This window comes from Hypomesus transpacificus, unplaced genomic scaffold (assembly GCF_021917145.1).
Source record: "Hypomesus transpacificus isolate Combined female unplaced genomic scaffold, fHypTra1 scaffold_27, whole genome shotgun sequence".
NCBI classification, from domain to species: domain Eukaryota; kingdom Metazoa; phylum Chordata; class Actinopteri; order Osmeriformes; family Osmeridae; genus Hypomesus; species Hypomesus transpacificus.
The window spans coordinates 2,755,391-2,763,135 of NW_025813796.1; positions in this window are offsets into that span (position 1 = coordinate 2,755,391).

Here is a 7,745-nt window from a genome sequence, read left to right on the forward strand (position 1 = left end):
TATTTCAACATGATTCCCCCTTCTTGGAGCTGTCTGAGGATAGCTAATTTACCCTGAGGCGAGATGTGAGCAAGACAATGTTCCTTCAAGAGTTGAAGCGAGGGAGTTTGCTTAAATGCGATGGTTGGTGTCTGATTCAGTGCCAGTGACTGGACTCTGAGCTTAGTGTTGGTCTTACTCATGCTAACCATATTATATGCTTCAGACTTTATGCCAAGTATCGGCAATCTTTATTTTCCTCTTACTACATCCAATATCTTCATAATTTGCTGAACAGGCCTTTTGTGTTCTAAACAAGTCAGGGCTGGGCTCGCAAATTGTTTTGACCTTGTGGACTGCATTACCCAAAACAAAAGGTTGTCATTTTGAATTCTTAGATACAGTACACACGTTAACAGAGCACACTGCCTATACTGTCTAAGTGACAAGGGCTCAGAAAAACAATTGCTGGCATACAGAACAGTGTATGTTGACACTATCACTACAGTGAAGAAAAGACTGTATTCATCAAGATTAATTTAGGGTTGGTATTTCTTTCTTCAGGATTCTTATCAACCAAGGCACTTGTTATAGATCGCTCCGATCTAGCTTCATGATGTGCAATTCCATTCAGTTACTTTTTATGATTATCAAGTCTGTCAATGATCCCTTTATTTCTAATTCTTTTTCGCTTGGTGTTCTGTCTGTTCTTTTCCATCTTCTGGTACAACTAATCCTCATTCTCCAACACCATCTTCTAGTAATTGCTTTCCGTTTTTATCCTCAGTTTTTCTCCCTCACCTCAGTCCTCTGCCAATGGGTTGATTCTGTGTAACCCTTTGCCATTCACTCTCTCTCTCCCTCTTCCTCCCTCTTATCTCCTAAATTTAACATATTTTGCTCCTTGTCTGCTTGCTCAACACTGTCAACAGCAGAAACCAATGCAAGGAAGACTAGTGTGTGTTTGTGTGTGAGAGAGAGAAAGAAAGAGAGAGAGATAAAGACAGTGAGAGAAACAGAGAGGTCATTTGTGTTTGAGAGTTCATGTGCTGCACTTAGGTAGTGTATGTGTGTTTGTGTGCTTGTGTTTGTGCTTTGGGAGTGCAATGAAGGGCAATAGATTGGACTAGTGTGCTTGTGTGTGTATCTGTGCATGCAATTTAAGTGTGTAGGGGTCTGCACGTGCCTGAGGCTCAGTGGGCTTTAAATAGAGTGCAGCACAGGAATGACTAGAGAGCTCTATAGTGTGTCCTCTACACGGGGTTTCCTTGACCCCGTTTCACATATTAGACGACTGACAGGCGACGGTCCCACTGTGACACACAATCAGCTTTCTGTATGTCAACAAGGGTTGAGTCCCTTTTTGAGTTATTTCACATATTTACGCTTTTGGATTGGGGGTCATTTCATTTATCTTATCGTGAGGAGCATCTTCACAATTTCATGTTGAGATGAATGTGTACAAGTGCTTTATACCTCTTGTACAATGTTCACAGAAGCAGTATCTTGATGTGGCAGTATCTCATGCTTCCAGTACAAATCAGTGATTCTGTGGACTGGGCTGTAATCTAATGAAGGCCTTGGACTGCACGTTCAAAAATGGGATAAAACCAAACCAGACCAGGCTATAGCACTCTCTCTGTCTCTGGCTGGTGCTGATAGTGGCTATGATCAAAGCCAGCAGGCTATAGTACATGCTGGTGTTCCTCTGGCGCCCCAATAACTAGCGTTTAGCCATGGCTGCTACCGACACAATGGACATGGGGCTGAACTAAGCTTTCGGATTCACCCAAGGGCAATTGCATTAGCAGAAACTAGCAGTATCTCTAGCAGTATCTCAATTGTATGCTTTCATTTCCTCTGTTGTTCTCAGTTTAGAGTTATTCATTGTTTAGTTTTTTTTTTATCTTGTCATGCAATAAAAAATCTATATAATTAAGCATGTTGGGCTGAGACTACACAGCAAACACTGAGGAGGAGCACACTTTCCCAAGAACCTCTTAAAGAAGCAGATATAGATGAGTCAATTCAGCTATGGCCTAGCTGCTTGCACCAGTCCCCATTTTCCTAGAGTGGATGTTGAGGTCAATTGCACCACCGTCTTGACATTTACCCAATTCTTTACATGCTCCTGGACTCTCTCTTCCCAACACATCTACCTTTTACAGTATAAATCTGTTTCTCTCTAACTAACCCTCTTCTTATTTCCTGTGAGAACCAGCAAAGCTGTCAGACATGGTGTCTCAATGATAGAGACCCGTCAAAGGCACATGTCAGTTTAAAGATTAGACTTGGCTTCCAGTCTGTTCATGTTGTATGTAAATATGTACTGCATAACTTGTATCTGGTTGTGGCTGAATAGAGACTAGGGAGGCTAGAAAGCATTCTTGTTAGACGTACAGTGTATGCAATACAAAGATGTGTGGCTATTCAAAAATAAAAATGTCTTACACAATGGGATGTACAGTGTACCATACTTAACATTGCACATTAAGAAGGACTTATTGGATGTTGGATTGAATAGTATGTTAACATTAACAAAGAATGACAGTACATACTGTATTGATGGGGAAAAGCCATACAAATTTTATAAAATACATATATAAGCGCAGCTAGTTCTGGCAGGGCAATCGGGCAGCGCGCGTCAGTCAGTGATCGGGGACGTAAGGCGTCTTACTCCACCTTCCTTTACTACACCCACTACCACACCCATGTAGCAGCGCATATCCATTGGGCCACGTCCGATAAGGCGTCTTTAAGACGCGCGGATATGCATACACTCACCCCGGTCGTGGTATGATCAGTGCTGTTGCCACCCTCCACCGTCCCCTTCTCCCCCATGCTGTCTGTGTATCTATCCAACAGGGGGATTATAGCTCTATTGCTCCCTGCCTCATATGTCATGTATGTATGTGTTGCATCGAGGAGGCAGGGAGTGCTTCCCTTAGATCATCCACTCAGCCAAAGTAAATCTACATGTCCATGTCATGTGACAATAAATGCTCAAATCTAATACATGATTGTCTTGACTGAAATAATTTATTGTGGAAAGTATATTCATCGAAAACAAGACATGCCTCATATTCATGTTGACATACAAAGATGTAGACTGAACAGATTAACCTGGTCACACATAAAGGAGACATACATGTAAACCTGGAAAAATTGATATACTCTTACATCCAACATCTACATATTTATCTTTAGATTAAAACGTAATTCTAAATGTCCACATTTTACAGATCAACCTAGACATCACTGTCAGATACTGATATTTATAACCAAAAAATTATTTAGCATTAGGTATGTTGTCATGGTGCCAGTCATCAAAAGCAGGCAGCAACATTTGATGGGATAGCTTGTTGATGTGGCTGCTCTCTGTGACCAGGATATGACATGACCAGCTGTTGACAGGCTGCTGAAGAACCCATGCATAGAATTTATCTTCAATAAGAACAATAGGTGTAGAGTTAAACAAAACAGAGCCAGCACATTCACATACTGTTTTCTGTATTGACAACCTCAAAGTTATGGATCGCTTAGGTTTCATTTAACTCACACAACTCCACTTAAATACTTATTCCCACATGCATAAAAAAAATATGTAGCTCACGTATACTATATTCAGCCATGTTGTCACACATTTTCTTATAAACATATCTACCTATACAATGTGACAATAATTGATCCCTCCAATGTCAGGTGAAAGTCATGCAAACTGGATCGAGTGCCAGTGAGGGGAAAGATCGGGAGGAGTGTTATTCCACCCTGTTACATATGGACACAAAAGGATTACATACATGCATGCCTCTTTTATTAATGTTCATGAACCACCAACATGTGAAACAGTTCATATTTACTGTAATAACAGAAATCTGTTAAGACATATTTGAGGATATGACCCTGGTTCCGAAGCCCAAGGGGAATATTGGTTGGAGTTTAATTAGTAGGCAATTAAGCGTGTAGACAAAAAGCCTAATTCCACCTTGATTGCTATTATTTCAACAAATATAAGTGTGTATAATGAAGAAGAAATTGCTGTCCCTTTGCTAAATTCATCTGAAAAATTCAAAATGGTCCAGTCCCTACACAGCGTAGATTTTTTTTTATCACTAAACTACATTGGAAACTCAGACCAATTATTTGTTTGTAAACATTCGGGATGCGCGCACCATGTGGTTGCAGAAAACTGGGAAATGATAGCATTTAAAATGGTAAAAGGACCACACGGATAATACAAATAGTTCGATTTAAAAAGACCAAAAAGGTCGGCGAGGGCAGCCATTAAGAGAGAAAGCGATTACTCATTGATCTGTCGCATCAGAATTTTGATTTGGGTCACGAAAGTCTTGAAATTTGAGTGAGAATGTTGCCCGGTGCAGACTGCATAGTCGAGCGGCAACCATGTCTTCACCATGTCACAAAGTTTATGATTTTACAGTTTTACTGACAATTCTACATCTAAAAAGTCGAGCAGGGCAGCTTTCAAAAGATATGGGAATTCTGATTTTAGCCAGCTGGTCTGATTATTTTTCTGATTTGTTTAAACTGGCAATCTGAGTGAGACTGCGTCCCCGGCAGCTTTCAAAAGATATGGGAATTCTGATTTTAGCCAGCTGGTCTGATTATTTTTCTGATTTGTTTAAACTGGCAATCTGAGTGAGACTGCGTCCCCGTTACACTGTTCTGACGTTAGCCTCAGTCAGACTCACTCACTGGCAGTATGCACAATGTTGAATTTCACTCCATTCTACACCAGAAACGTCAGGGAGGACTGCCTAGTGTAGATACGAGCCTGATGAAGATAGCCAGCATGTCGGATTTCTTTAACCAAGCCTGTTTCATTCGTCATTTGCCTGAGAAAGCGACCTCCGTTAGCCTGGCTAGTTTTGACCGATCACTTGGTCAGGCTTTTTAAGGGTATCGGGGTCAAGTGACTTTTGTGCATAGACAAGTGAAACGTAAATGTATTTGTCCAACGGCCAAGAGCCTCAAAAGGTTAATTTCAAGCCCTGCAATCCAGTGGCCAGAGATATATGATGACCTGATCGACACTCCAAGTGTAATAGCCCAGGGAGAAGTTCGTCTTTTGCAACCGACATGCGCAGTTGAGCCTGCTTGACAGTTGTGTGACAGGGTGATAATTGGTCTTTTATACAATCAACATTAGTTAGACAGTCATTCATAAATATGTACATTTTGTAATGTACAGTTATCACAACATTTTTGTGATAGTTTTAGAAGTGCCATCTGAAGTATTCACTGGATTTAAAACGTACATTTAGTTTCTACTGGCTGGACACTAAGACATGTCTGGAGACATCATCTTCAGGGCATTTGAGACTAATGGGATGTCAGCACAAACTCAAATCATTGCAGTTTACAAAATTGATATTTCTGAGGGAAAATGTTTTTCAATTGAAACTCTAGACTATTCCCTCTTTATTTTTTTTATTTTTTTACTTCTGAAAGGTTTTTATTTAGGTTAGGCAACATTTATTGAAAGGGAGTCAAGTGGCTAAAGGGAGTTAAGTGGCTGAGCGGGTAGAGCATCGGGCTAGTAATCTGAAGGTTGCCAGTTCGATTCCCGGCCAGTACACATGACGTTGTGTCCTTGGGCAAGGCACTTCACCCTACTTGCCCCGGGGAGAATGTCCCTGTACTTACTGTAAGTCGCTAAGTCGCTCTGGATAAGAGCGTCTGCTAAATGACTAAATGTAAATGTAAAATGTATTGTTACTGAATGGTGAATGGCAGAGGTTAACCCCTATTCAAAATACATTTGAAAATGTCCAGCAGAAATCCTACATAGATTCAAATCACTGCATAACATTCTGTACATATCGATATTTTTTCTAAAACCACATCTCAAAACTACCATATTATTTGGATGAATCACTACATTCAAGTGAGAAAATAATACACAAACATATACACACACTACATGTGATTAATAAGGCCTTGGCGGTAAACACAATATTGCCTGTCAGGTTCTTAATTGCTGTATTTATGTTTTTGTCTAGTACAACAGATGAATCTGTAGCAGGAAAATGCAATTAGGCCACAAAACATTTTAGTGATGACAAACTTCTCAGATGAGACGCTGTCGAATATGTGAAAACTAAAGGGCACCATCAGTACCCTATGCAGCTCAAACAGAACTACCAAAGCACATCTTCAAACATAAAAACTGACCTACATTAAGGTTAAACGGGTTGATAATTAAGAAGCTCAATGTACACTTTCCTCAATTTCATCACGCGTAATCAGTGAGCCGAGAGAGCCTACACTCACTAATTCATGAGGGGATCCCTTTTCTTTTAGGTACTTGTGATAATTAGTGTGCTTTTAGAAAACTTCAAAGAGGACATCAGTAAGGAGATTTATAATGGTCTTATACCATTGTCATATACAGTATAGTTAACCTATAGAACATATATAACACAGCAAGTGCTCGGGATACCAGTCCCACAGACAAGCATCCATACCGAATGTTGATTAACATTTGGCTTCGTGCAATGAAGAATAGAGAACATTAGTACTATCCAGACTGCTGATGTGATCTGAAAATATAAATCAAGCACACCACTTTGAAATGCTTGCACAATAGACATATTTGTTAGCATTTTATTTGGAGACGATTGAGTGTTGAGTGTTGTGAATGGTGGTAGGTTGGAGAAGGAGGGCCAGAAATATACTTGTACAGGTTCACCAAACAGGTTTTTCTCCAATTATACAGCAAATGTGTTGTAACAATAACACACTGATCTTTTATATGTTTTGATACTTTACATATTAAAATAGATTGATCTGAACAAATACAGCAAAATCTGAAAAAAGCTTAATCACTCAGTACTTTCACTCCTTAAGCAATTGCCTGATCCATTACTCTCTCGACTTGCTACATTATTTCAAAGTTATAATGCAAATAATTTTACATTGAAAGTTACTGCCATCTCACAGTATTTTTACTCCAAGGAAGTTCCTTATAAAAAGCACCAGTGGTTTTTACACTTACCAGGTCTCATGAAGTGACTTCTGAAAGCAACAAAAATCTTTTGTTTAGTTTTTTTACATCACCCTCTGGTGGCAGAGGAGAAAACAAGTCAAAGAGAAGTCAAATGTCTTTCATTGTACCTTATGGGGAATAATGAAACAATAAAGTATTACATTTCTATCAATAACCAGTAAGTACTATGCTCTGACAGGTAGGCACTTAAGAGCCAGTCACTCAAAACATAAATTTGTCAATGCACAAGTACCAGACTGATAATATGCTTGCATTTATTAGACAATTTGATCACATGAATCATCTAGATGGCAGCATAAGGGAATGTCATATGAATAATTACTTTATCTCCACCTTTCAGTACTTAACACATAAAATAAACAGAATCCAACCAGATATACATATATTTTTCACACGGCCATATGTAGTTGCTGTATCAATCAATATAAAAAGAAAGTAACAATTTCACAATTAATTAGTTGTTCCATGACAATAGTCTGAAGTGCAGTCAATTAATTGGAATGTTACAGAAGATAAAAATCTAAACCAAGCGACCAGTAATTCTTCAACCTCACCTGAAGCATTCATTTTTAGACCTCCCACATTCACACTCTTACCTGTACGATAACCACAAAAACAGTACACATTAGTTCACGTTACTCTGTAAACAAGAGCTGCATTGGTTTAATACCATATATATTACTTAAAATCACTTAAGCCTAAGTGAAAAAAGACTCCCAGTTAACTGAAATTATAA